The sequence below is a fragment of the Heptranchias perlo genome, unplaced genomic scaffold (genome assembly GCF_035084215.1).
Source record: "Heptranchias perlo isolate sHepPer1 unplaced genomic scaffold, sHepPer1.hap1 HAP1_SCAFFOLD_216, whole genome shotgun sequence".
NCBI classification, from domain to species: Eukaryota; Metazoa; Chordata; class Chondrichthyes; order Hexanchiformes; family Hexanchidae; genus Heptranchias; species Heptranchias perlo.
Window position 1 is genome coordinate 391,544 of NW_027139230.1, and position 14,156 is coordinate 405,699.

General features: G+C 43.6%; 1 protein-coding gene across 1 annotated transcript in view; it reads right to left on the bottom strand.

Moving 5' to 3' along the window:
• Window positions 1–14,156, bottom strand: part of LOC137310099 (nuclear GTPase SLIP-GC-like) — a 187,212-nt gene that overhangs the window by 6,952 nt on the left and 166,104 nt on the right. The gene's annotated exons all lie outside the window — the stretch shown is intronic.

Below are 14,156 nucleotides of genomic sequence, written 5' to 3' on the forward strand. Positions count from 1 at the left end.
ACAGAGGCTTGAGCAACATGATCCCTGATTGTCCATGTATCGGAAGTATTTGGGTTTGGACTAAGTGATATGAATCACACTGCTCAATATTGCAGCCTCTTCACATGAACTGCTGTTGAGATCATTGCCTCCGGGGAAACATTCATGGTTTAGGTTAGGGGAAGCTGGAGGGGATGTTCAGAACATAAGAAATAGAATCATAGAAATTTATGGCACAGAAGGAGGTCGTTCGGCCCATTGTCTGTGCTGGATGAAAAAGAGCTATCCAGCCTAATCCCACTTTCCAGTTCTTGGTCCGCGGATAGCCCTGTCGGTTAAGGCACTTCAAGTGCACATGCAAGTACTTTTTAAATGAGTTGAGGGTTTCTGCCTCTACCACTCTTTCAAGGCAGTGAGTTCCAGACCCCCACCACCCTCTGGGTGAAAAAATTTCTCCTCAACTCCCCTCTAATCCTTCCACCAATTACTGTAAATCTATGCCCCCTGGTTTTTGACCTCTCTATCCAATCTTTTCTCATACCAAAAATTCTCCAGTCCTGGCAACAACCTTGTAAATCTCCTCTGTACCCTCTCCAGTGTAATCACTTCTTTCCTGTAATGTGGTGACCAGAACTGTACACAGTACTCAAGCTGTGGCCTAACTAGTGTTTTATACAGTTCCAGAATAACTTTCCTGCTTTTATATTCTATGCCTTGGCTAATAAAGGAAAGAATCCCATATGCCTTCTTAACCTCCTTATCTACCTGTCCTGCTACCTTCGGGGATCTGTGGACATGCACTCCAAGGTCCCTCACTTCCTCTACACCTCTCAGTATCCCCCCATTTATTGTGTATTCCCTTGCCTTGTTTGCTCTCCCCAAATGCATTACCTCACATTTCTCCGCATTGAATTCCATTTGCCACTTTTCTGCCCACCTGACCAGTCCATTGATATCTTCCTGCAGTCTACAGCTTTCCTCCTCACTATCAACCACACGGCCAATTTTTGTATCATCTGCAAACTTCTTAACAATGCGCCCTACATTCAAGTCCAAATCATTAATATATATCACAAAAAGCAAGTGATCTAGTACTGAGCCCTTCGGAACCACATTGGAAACAGCCTTCCAGTCACAAAAACACCCGTCAACCATTACCCTTTGCTTCCTGCCACTGAGCCAATTTTGGATCCAACTTGCCACATTCCCTTGGATCCCATGGGCTTTTACTTTTTTGATCAATCTGCCATGTGGGAACTTGTCAAAAGCCTTGCTAAAATCCATGATGTGGACTACATCAAATGCACTACCCTCATCGACCCTCCTCAAAAAATTCAATGAAGTTAATCAGACATGACCTTCCCTCAACAAATCCACGCTGATTGTCCTTGATTAATCCATGCCTTTCTAAATGACAATTTATACTGTCCCTCAGAATTGATTCCAATAATTTGCCCACCACCGAAGTAGGCTCACTGGCCTGTAATTACTCGGTCTATCCATTTCTCCCTTTTTAAACAACGGTACAATGTTAGCAGTCCTCCAATCTTCCGGCACCAGGCCTGTAGCCAGAGAGGATTGGAAAATGATGGTCAGAACCTCCGCTATTTCCTCCCTTGCTTCTCTTAACAGCCTAGATATATTTCATCCAGGCCTGGCGATTTATCTACTTTCAAAGATGCTAATCCCCTTAATACTTCCTCTCTCACTATGTTTATCCCATCCAATATTTCACACTCCTCCTCCGTAACTACAATGTCTGCATTGTCCCTCTCTTTTGTGAAGACAGATGCAAAGTATTCATTAAGAAACATACCCATAACTTCCGCCTCCACACATAGATTACCTTTGTAAAGCTTGTGATTTTCAAATAAAACAGTTGGACTATAACCTGGTGTTGTAAGATTCCTTACATAGTTCCAAAAAGGTAATCTATGTGTGGAGGCGGAAGATGTGGGTCTGGTTCTTAATGAATACTTTGCATCTGTCTTCACAAAAGAGAGGGACGGTGCAGAGATTGTAGTTAAGGAGGAGGAGTGTGAAATATTGGATGGGATAAACTCAGTGAGAGAGGAAGTATTAAGGGGATTAGCATCTTTGAAAGTAGATAAATCGCTAGGCCCAGATGAAATGTATCCCAGGCTGTTAAGAGAAGCTCTGACCATCATTTTCCAATCCTCTCTGGCTACAGGCCTGGTGCCGGAAGATTGGAGGACTGCTAACATTGTACCGTTGTTTAAAAAGGGAGAAATGGATAGACCGAGTAATTACAGGCCAGTGAGCCTACTTCGGTGGTGGGCAAATTATTGGAATCAATTCTGAGGGACAGTATAAATTGTCATTTAGAAAGGCATGGATTAATCAAGGACAATCAGCGTGGATTTGTTGAGGGAAGGTCATGTCTGATTAACTTCATTGAATTTTTTGAGGAGGGTCGATGAGGGTAGTGCATTTGATGTAGTCCACATCATGGATTTTAGCAAGGCTTTTGACAAGTTCCCACATGGCAGATTGATCAAAAAAGTAAAAGCCCATGGGATCCAAGGGAAAGTGGCAAGTTGGATCCAAAATTGGCTCAGTGGCAGGAAGCAAAGGGTAACGGTCGACAGGTGTTTTTGTGACTGGAAGGCTGTTTCCAGTGGAGTTCCGAAGGGCTCAGTACTAGATCACTTGCTTTTTGTGGTGTATATTAATGATTTGGACTCGAATGTAGGGCGTATTGTTAAGAAGTTTGCAGATTATAGAAAAATTGGCCATGTGGTTGGTAGTTAGGTTTGGAACTAGGAGCAGGAGTAGGCCATATGGCCCCTCGAACCTGCTCGACCATTGAATAAGATTATGGCTGATCTTCAACCTCAACTCCACTTTCCCGCCCAATCCCCATATCCCTTGATTCCCTTAGAGTCCAAAAATCTATCGATCTCAGCCTTGAATATATTCACTGACTGAGCATCCACAGCCCTGTGGGGTAGAGAATTCCAAAGATTCACCACCCTCTGATTGAAGACATTCCTCCTCATCTCAGTCTTAAATGGCCGACCCCTTGTCCTGAGACTATGCCCCCTATTTCTAGACTCTCCAGCCAGGGGAAACATCCTCTCAGTATTTACCCTGTCAAGCCCACTGAGAATCTTATAATGTTTCAATTAGATCACCTCTCATTCTTCTAAACTCCAGAGAGTACAGGCCCATTCTACTCAATCTCTCCTTGTAGGAACCCTCTCATCCCAGGAATCAATCTAGTGAACCTTCGTTGCACCGCCTCTAAGGAAAGTATATCCTTCCTTAGATAAAGAGACCAAAACTGTACACAGTACTCTAGGTGAGGTCTCACCAAAGCCCTGTACAATTGTGATGTGGAGATGCTGGTGATGGACTGGGGTTGACAATTGTAAACAATTTTACAACACCAAGTTATAGTCCAGCAATTTTATTTTAAATTCACAAGCTTTCGGAGGCTACCTCCTTCCTCAGGTGAACGATGTGGAAATCGTTCACCTGAGGAAGGAGGTAGCCTCCGAAAGCTTGTGAATTTAAAATAAAATTGCTGGACTATAACTTGGTGTTGTAAAATTGTTTACAACTGTACAATTGTAGCAACGGGAGGCTGGAGAGAATGTTCTTGGTTTAGATTAGGGGAGGCTGCAGGGAATGTTGTTGCTTCTTGGAATCATAAACACATTTACAGAGGGAGTAAAATAGTTACAAGTGTGGGACAGAGGGAATTAAACACATTTACAGTGTGGGACATTCATGGACAGTGAGAATCTTATCAGATCAACCTTCAGTCTTCCGGTCGCTGAAAGTTGAAGAATACATTGTCTGCAAACAGCTAATGGACATCAACTGACAATTCGCCTATCACTGTGATTGGACAATTCGCCTCTCACTGTGATTGGACAATTCGCCTCTCACTGTGATTGGACAATTCGCCTCTCACTGTGATTGGGCAATTCGCCTGTCACTGTGATTGGACAATTCGCCTGTCACTGTGATTGGACAATTCGCCTGTCACTGTGATTGGACAATTCGCCTGTCACTGTGATTGGACAGTTCGACTATCACTGTGATTGGACAGTTCGCCTATCACTGTGATTGGACAGTTCGCCTATCACTGTGATTGGACAATTCGCCTATCACTGTGATTGGACAATTCGCCTATCACTGTGATTGGGCAATTCTCCTATCATCGTGATTGGAAGGAGGTGCTAAGTGATTTAAACCAAGGGACAATAAACTCATCTATAAACCTTTAAAACTTTTAAAACTTGAATAAAAAATACATAAAATTAAAAAGACTAAGTAGTTACTAATTATTTTGAAATCAAGCTAAATCCATTTACTAAATATAATCTAGATCTCAAGTGATTCTATTAGTCCTAGAAATAAACTACTGATTAAATAAATACAAACTAGAAATGGCAGCACAGGCTGTGTGTTGGGACTGTAATATGTGGGATTTGTGGACAGTGAGTCTGTCCCGATTGCCACTTCTGAAGTAAACGTCTCTGCCTTGAGACATTCCGGCTCAGAGTCTTTGAGCTGGAGAGCGAGTTAGAGACACTCCGACACATAAGGGAGGGGGAGGTAGAGAAGGAGGTCCTGCAGACACTGGTCCTGTCCAACAGGCACGAGGTACTTGATACCTGTGAGGATAAGGGTGAAGGCTGCAGGGAGGATGCCCAGAATGCACCGTGGAGCAGGAGGCAGTCCAAGGGGAGGAGGATCAGAATAGAAAGGTCGTAGTCGTAGAGGATTCTATAATTAGGGTGATAGATAGCGTCCTCTGCATTTACAACTGAGAGTCCAGGAGGGTGTACTGCCTACCTGGTGCACAAGTAAAGGACATCTCGGAGCAACTGGAGAGGAACTTGGAAAGGGAGGGGGAGGATACAGTTGCCACGGTCCATGTCGGGACCAATGACATAAGGAAGAACAAGGAGGAGGTCCTGCTAAAGGAATATCAAAAGCTAGGAACTAAATTAAAAAGCATGACCTCACGGGTGATAATCTCAGGATTACTACCCAAGCCTCATGTTAATTGGCACTGGGATAGGCAGATCAGGAGAGTGAATGAGTGGCTGAGAGACTGGTGTGGGAAGGAGGGTTCCATTTCATGGGACACTGGCACCAGTACTGGGACAGGAAGGAGCTGTACCACTGGGACAGGATCCACCTGAACCGGAATGGGACATTGTCCTAGTGGAAAGGATAAATAGGGCCGTGGAGATGGCTTCAAACTAGCAAGATGGGGGGAGGGATCTGGTAGCAATAATAAAAGATTAAAGATAATAGAAACAGGAGATGAGTGTAAAGGTCAGACCAGAGTAAAGAATAAAGATAACATAAACGGTCAAGAAACAAATACAGTTATAAAACAGAAATATAAAAGGACTGTTAAAAATGAAGTGAAAGGAACAATTATTGAAGAATGAATTAAACTGCCTGGACAGCAATTTACACAGCGTCCAAAATAAAACGGGGGAACTGGAGGCAATACTCTGTCGTGAGAAACGAGATGCAATAGAAATAACTGAGGTATCCAATTAATCTCTTTCCCCATTGCCCTGTAAATTTTCCCCTTCAAGTATTTATCTAATTCCCTTTTGAAAGTTATTATCGAATCTGCTTCCACCGCCCTTTCAGGCAGCGCATTCCAGATCATAACAACTCACTGCGTAAAAAAATGTTTCCTCATGTCGCCTCTGGCTCTTTTGCCGATCACCTTAAATCTGTGTCCTCTGGTTACCGACCCTTCTGCCGCTGGAAAAAGTTTCTGCTTATTTACTCTGTCAAAACCCTTCATGATTTTGAACACCTCTATCAAATCTCCCCTTAACCTTCTCTGTTCTAAGGAGAACAACCCCAGCTTCTCCAGTCTCTCCACATAACTGAAGTCCCTCATCCCTGGTACCATTCTAATAAATCTCCTCTGCACCCTCTCTAAGGCCTTCACATCCTTCCTAAGATGTGGTGCCCAGAGTTGAACACAATACTCCAGCTGAGGCCTAACCAGTGTTTATAAAGGTTTAGCATAACTTCCTTGCTTTTGTACTCTATGGGCGCTAAATTGGGCCGTGTAGCGCCCGTTGTTTCGGCGCTACACGGCCTCCCGTATATCCAAGATGGCGTCTTGGATGCGCACATATGCTTCTAGCATGACGTGCGCTAGACACCATCTTGCATGCACAAATAACAAACTCCAGCATCATGTAAAATAGGGAGAATATGCGTTGGATCATTGTGCAACGCTGATTTAAAGTGATATACACCATCTTAACTGCAACCATCTAAACATGTCATAGAGTGCGAGGAGGTCCCCCACCAACACTATTTAAAGGGACCATGCAGGATTTACCGGTTAGTTGCTGGATTATTGCTTCTGGCTACTGATGCATTTGTAATTGTTTTTGGAGGTCTCCTATATTGAATACTAGGACGTGGGGACATAACCTAACATTTAGAGCCAGGGCGTGCAGGAGTGAAGCTAGGAAACGCTGTTACATTGAAAGGGTGGGAGAAGTTTGGAACGCTCTTCTGCAAACGGCAGTTGATGCTAGCTCAATTGTGAATTTTAAAGCTGAAATTGTAGATTTCTGTGAACCAAGGGTATTAAGGGTTATGGGCCTAAGGTGGGTATATGGAGTTAGGTCACAGATCAACCTGCCAGGGTGGAGGCAGAATCAATCATGGCCTTCAAAAGGGAACTGGATAAGTACTTGAAAGGAAAAATTTGCAGGGCTACGGGGATAGGGCGAGGGAGTGGGACTAGTTGGATTGTTCTTGCATAGAGTCGGTGCTGACTCAATGGGCCGAATGGCCTCCTTCCATGCTGTAACCTTTCTATGATTCTATGATCTCATTGAATGACGGAACAGGCTCGAAGGGCTAAATGCTGCTGCCACTTGCTGCCTCCTGTTATGCGCCACCTTCTCCTGCAAGAAAGCGGGATGTGTCCCTGGGTGATTTGAGCTGCCTGTGTGTGTGACCTGTGAGTTGTGAGTGTGCGGCTTGCAACAGTGGTAATGTGTAAGGGTGAGAGGAAGCATCTGATTAGAAGAGTTGAATACTGATGGAAAGAGTTTGTTGGTATATGGGTGATGGGGGGTGTAGTGTGTGGAGCAGTGGATGCAGCTCGTGGTGCAGTTGGTAGGAGACATCACTTGACAGTTGACCTCAATCACCTTGACCATTCATGTCAAAGCATTGAACTTCTTCCTGCACTGCATCCATGTTCATGCTGTGCGCCTGGCATTGACTTCATCCCCCGCTGCCTCCCACTGCCTTTTGAGTATATGTCTGGAGGGCCTCTTGCTCCGCCCCCCCACCCCCGCAGATATAAGATGTCCCTCCTTCTGTCCAACTCTTTCACCAAGACATCTAATGCATCAGCAGAGAACCTTAGTTCACGCTCCCTCGCAGGCCTGGTAACAACCCAAATTGGTAGATTGGTGAGGTCTGGCGTGCAAATTGGAGGATGTGGAATTTAGTAGTGCGCAACTTTTATTCAATATATTAACATGCCTCAACAGTGTGTAAACACAGGGACGGGACCTGCATCGTGTTTTATGTGTGTGATGTCTGATCTCCATTCAGACTCCGTGTACCTTATTTTTAGCAAATAACAGGTAACAGATACCTTTAAGAGCTCCAGTCTGCCTTTAAGAGATTCGGGCTCCCCCACCTCGCCCTGCCTGCGACAGAAGTACCGGACGCAGGTCGCGAATCATGATCCTGAGCCCGGTTTCAGGGGATAACAAATTTAACTGCCTATGCCTCTATTAATGAAGCCCAGGATCCCATATGCTTATTTAACAGCCTTCTCAACTTGTCCTGCCACCGTCAAAGATATGTGCACATATACTCCCAGGTCTCTGTTCCTGCACCCCCTTTAAAATTGTACCATTTAGTTTATATTGCCTCCCCTCATTCTTCCTACTAAAATGTATCACTTCACACTTCTCTGTGTTAAATTTCATCTGCCATGTGTCTGCCCATTTCACCAGTCTGTCTCTGTCCTCCACATTGTTTACTACATTTCCGAGTTTCGTGTCATCTGCAAAGTTAGAAATTATACCCTCTATACCCAAGACTGGATCATCAATATATCTCAAAAAGAGCAGTGATCCTAATACTGACCCCTGGGGAACACCACTGTATACTTCCCTCCATAGAATCATAGAATGGTTACAGCACAGGAGGAGGCCATTCGGCCCATCGAGCCCGTGCCGGCTCTTTGTAAGAGCAATCCAGTTAGTCCCTTCCCCCACTCTTTCCCTGTATCCCTGCAAATTTTTTTCCTTCAAGTATTTATTCAATTCCCTTTTGAAAACCACGATTGAATCTGCTTCCACCACTCTTTCAGGCAGCGCATTCCAGATCATAACTACTCACTGTGTAAAAAAGTTTTTCCTCATGTCACCTTTGGTTCTTTTGCCAATCACCTTAAATCTGTGTCCTCTGGTTCTCGACCCTTCGGCCAATGGGAACAATTTCTCTTCATTTACTTTATCTAAACCCTTCATGATTTTGAAATCTCCTCTCAACCTTCTCTGCTCTAAGGAGAGAGATATAAAAAATCATTAGAAAAGGGAATAGTACCAGAGGACTGGTGGACAGCTAATGTGATTCTATATTTAAAAAGTGAGATCATAGAATCATAGAAGTTACAACATGGAAACAGGCCCTTCGGCCCAACATGTCCATGTCGCCCAGTTTATACCACTAAGCTAGTCCCAATTGCCTGCACTTGGCCCATATCCCTCTATACCCATCTTACCCATGTAACTGTCCAAATGCTTTTTAAAAGACAAAATTGTACCCGCCTCTACTACTGCCTCTGGCAGCTCGTTCCAGACACTCACCACCCTGTGAGTGAAAAAATTGCCCCTCTTGGAACAGTTCCGGTCTCCATATTATAAAAAGGATATAGAGGCACTGGAGAAGGTACAAAAAAGATTTACCAGGCTGATACCAGAACTGAGAGATTATACCTATCAGGAAAGATTGAGCAGGCTGGGGCTCTTTTCTCTAGAAAAGAGAAGGCTGAGGGGTGACCTGATAGAGGTCTTTAAGATTAAGAAAGGTTTTGATAAGGTGGACATGGAGAAGATGTTTCCACTTGCAGAGGAGGCTAGAACTAGAGGCCATTAATATAAAATAGTCACTAATAAATCTAATGGGGAATTCAGGAGAAACTTCTTTACCGAGAGAGTGGTTAGAATGTGGAACTCGCTCCCACAAGGAGCAGTTGAGGCAAATATCATAGATACATTTAAGGGGAAGCGAGGTAAACAGATGAGGGAGAAAGGAATAGAAGGATATGGTGATAGGGTGAGATGGAGAGGGGTGGGAGGAGGCTCGTGTGGAGCATAAACAATGACAGGGACTTGGGCCGAATGGCCTGTTTCTGTGCTGTAGTTTCTACGTAATTCGATGTAATCATTATAATTGGACAAGTCACACACCACTATGATTGTGATTGGATAATACACCTATCATTGTGAATGGATAAATAAACTTTCATTGTGATTGGACAATTCACCTATCATTGTGATTGGACAATTCATCTTTCATTGTGATTGGACAATTCACCTTTCATTGTGATTGGACAATTCACCTTTCATTGTGATTGGACAATTCAACTATCACTGTGATTGGACAATTCACCTATCATTGTGATTGGACAATTAACCTTTCATTGTGATTGGACAATTCAACTATCATTGTGATTGGACAATTCACCTATCATTGTGATTGGACAATTCCATATCATTGTGATTGGACTACTGGCCTTCCACTGTGAATGGGCAAATGGCCTATCATCGTGATTGGTCAATTCACCTATCATTGTGATTGGGCATTTCGCCTATCTTTGTGATTGGACAAATCTCCTCTCATTGTGATTCGTCAATTCAAGTATCATTGTGATTGGACAATTCACCTATCATTGTGATTGGACAATTCACCTATCATTGTGACTGGACAATTCTCCTCTCACTGTGATTGAACAATTCTCCTCTCACTGTGATTGAACAATTCTCCTCTCACTGTAATTGGAGAATTCACCTATCATTGTGATTGGACAACTTCCCAATCATTGTTAATGGCCAATTCACATACGATTGTGATTGGACAATTTACGTATCATTGTGAATGGACAATTTGCCTATCATTGTGATTGGACAATTCTCCTATCATTGTGATTGGACAATTCAAATACGATTGTGATTGGACAATTTATGCATAATTGTGTTTGGACAATTCTCCTCTCACTGTGATTGGACAATTAGAATAGAATCATAGAATCATAGAAGTTACAACATGGAAACAGGCCCTTCGGCCCAACATGTCCATGTCGCCCAGTTTATACCACTAAGCTAGTCCCAATTGCATGCACTTGGCCCATATCCCTCTATACCCATCTTACCCATGTAACTGTCCAAATGCTTTTTAAAAGACAAAATTGTACCCGCCTCTACTACTGCCTCTGGCAGCTCGTTCCAGACACTCACCACCCTTTGAGTGAAAAAATTGCCCCTCTGGACCCTTTTGTATCTCTCCCCTCTCACCTTAAATCTATGCCCCCTCGTTATAGACTCCCCTACCTTTGGGAAAAGATTTTGACTATCGACCTTATCTATGCCCCTCATTATTTTATAGACTTCTATAAGATCACCCCTTAACCTCCTACTCTCCAGGGAAAAATGTCCCAGTCTGTCTAACCTCTCCCTGTAAGTCAAACCATCAAGTCCCGGTAGCATCCTAGTAAATCTTTTCTGCACTCTTTCTTGTTTAATAATATCCTTTCTATAATAGGGTGACCAGAACTGTACACAGTATTCCAAGTGTGGCCTCACCAATGCCCTGTACAACTTCAACAAGACATCCCAACTCCTGCATTCAATGTTCTGACCAATGAAACCAAGCATGCCGAATGCCTTCTTCACCACCCTATCCACCTGTGACTCCACTTTCAAGGAGCTATGAATCTGTACTCCTAGATCTCTTTGTTCTATAACTCTCCCCAACGCCCTACCATAAACGGAGTAGGTCCTGGCCCGATTCAATCACCCGTCATTGTGAATGGACAATTGGCCTACCATTGTGGTTGGACAATTTAAGTATCATTGTGAACGGTCAAATTCACCTATCATTGTGATTGGACAATTCACATACGATTGTGAAGGACAATTCACCTATCAATGTGATTGGACAATTCGCCTAGCATTATGAATGGGCAATTCGCCTATCATGGTGATTGGACAATTTACCAATCATTGGTTATGAAAAATCCTATCATTGTGGTTTGAAAATTTACCTCTCATTGTGAAGGGCAATTGCTCTCTCATTGTGATTGGACAATTCACCTATCATTGTGATTGGACAATTCACCTATCATTGTGACTGGACAATTCACCTCTCACTGTGATTGAACAATTCTCCTCTCACTGTGATTGAACAATTCTCCTCTCACTGTAATTGGAGAATTCACCTATCATTGTGATTGGACAATTACCCTATCATTGTGATTGGACAATTTGCCTGTCATTGTGATTGGACAATACCAGGTTTCATTGTGATTGGACAATTCGACAATCATTGGCAATGAAAAACTCGCCTATCATTGTGTTTGGACAATTAGCCCATCATTGTGATTGGACAATTTCCATTGTTAATGGGCATTACAGCTACCATTGTGATTGGATAATTTGCCTATAATTGTGATTGGACAATTCTCCAATCATTGTGATTGGACAATTCAAATACGATTGTGATTGGACAATTTATGCATAATTGTCAATAGACAATTCACCCATCATTGTGATTGGACATTTTGCCGAACATTGTGTTTGGACAAATAGCCCATCATTGTGATTGGACAATTTACGTCTCATTGTGAATGGACAATTACCCTAGCATTGTGATTGGATAATTCTCCTCTCATTGTGATTGGACAATTCACCTATCATTGTGAATGGACAATTTGCCAATCATATTGATTGGACAATTAGCCCATCATTGTGTTTAGACAATTCATCTATCATTGTGATTGGACAATTAACCTTTTATTGTAAAGGGACAAGTCCCCTAGCATTGTGATTGGACAATTCACCAATGATTGTGATTGGACAATTCAACTATCGTCGTGATTTGTAAATCTACATTTCATTGTGATTGGACAAATCACCTATCGTTATGATTGAACAATTCGCCTTTCATTGTGATTGGACAATTCCTCTGTCATTGTGATTGGACAATTGGTCCATCATTGTGATTGGACAATTTACGTATCATTGTGAAGGGACAATTCACCTAGCCGAGTGATGGGACAATTCATCTATCATTGTGATTGGCCTATTGACCTACCAATGGGATTGGACAATTCACCTAGCCTTGTGATTGGACAATTCACCTAGCATTGTGGTTGGACAATTCTCCTCTCATTGTGATTGGACAATTTGCTTATCATTGTGATTGGACAATAAAGCTTTCATTGTGATTGGACAATTCACCTATCATTGTGAAGGGACAATTCACCCATCATTGTGATTGGACAATTCACCTAGCATTGTGATTGGACAATTCACCTAGCATTGTGATTGGACAATTCACCTAGCATTGTGATGGGAAACTTCACCTATCATTGTGACTGGGCCACAACAACAATTTGCATTTATATGGCACCTTTTACGTAGTAAAACGTCCCGAGGCACTTCACAGGAGCGATTATCAGACAAAGTTTGACACCAAGCCAAATAAAGAGAGATTATGATAGGTGATCAAAAGCTTGATCAAAGAGGTAGGTATTAAGGAGCGTCTTAAAGGAGGAGAGAGGATTAGGGAGGGAATTCCAGAGCTTAGGGCATAGGCAGCTGAAGGCACAGCCACCAATGGTGGGGTGATGGAAATTGGGGTTGGACAAGAGGCCAAAATTGGAGGAGTGCAGAGATCTTGGTGGGGTTGTATGGCTGGAGGAGGTTACAGAAATAGGCAGGGCGAGGCTATGGAGGGATTTCAATGCAAGGATGAGAATTTGAAGTACGAGGCATTGCCGGACCTGGAGCCAATGCAGGTCAGTGAGCACAGGGTGATGGGTGAACGGGACTTGGTGCGAGCAGGGGTTTGGATGAGCTGAAGTTTACGGAGAGTGGAAGGTGGGAGGCCGGCCAGGAGAGCATTGGAATAGTCGAGTCTGGAGGTAACAAAGGCATGGATGACGGTTTCAGGAGCAGATGAGCTGAGGCGGGGCAGAGGACAGGCGATGTTATAGAGGTGGCAGTAGGCGGTCTTGGTGATAGAGTCATAGAGTCATAGAGTTATAGAGCACGGAGAGAGGCCCTTCGACCCATCGTGTCCGCGCCGGCCATCAGCCCTGTCTACTCTAATCCCATATTCCAGCATTTGGTCCGTAGCCTTGTATGCTATGGCATTTCAAGTGCTCATCCAAATGCTTCTTGAATGTTGTGAGGGTTCCTGCCTCCACAACCCTTTCAGGCAGTGAGTTCCAGACTCCAACCACCCTCTGGGTGAAAAAGTTCTTTCTCAAATCCCCTCTAAACCTCCCGCCTTTTACCTTGAATCTATGTCCCCTTGTTATAGAACCCTCAACGAAGGGAAAAAGCTCCTCAGTATCCATCCTATCTGTGCCCCTCATAATTTTGTACACCTCAATCATGTCCCCCCTCAGCCTCCTCTGCTCCAAGGAAAACAAACCCAATCTTCCCAGTCTCTCTTCATAGCTGAAGCGCTCCAGCCCTGGTAACATCCTGGTGAATCTCCTCTGCACCCTCTCCAAAGCGATCACATCCTTCCTGTAGTGTGGCGACCAGAACTGCACACAGTACTCCAGCTGTGGCCTAACCAGTGTTTTATACAGCTCCATCATAACCTCCTTGCTCTTATATTCTATGCCTCAGCTAATAAAGGCAAGTATCCCATATGCCTTCTTTACCACCTTATCTACCTGTTCCGCCGCCTTCAGGGATCTGTGAACTTGCACACCAAGATCCCTCTGACCCTCTGTCTTGCCTAGGGTCCTCCCATTCATTGTGTATTCCCTTGCCTTGTTAGTCCCTCCAAAGTGCATCACCTCGCACTTTTCCGGGTTAAATTCCATTTGCCACTGTTCCGCCCATCTGACCAACCCATCTATATCGTCCTGCAGACTGAGGCTA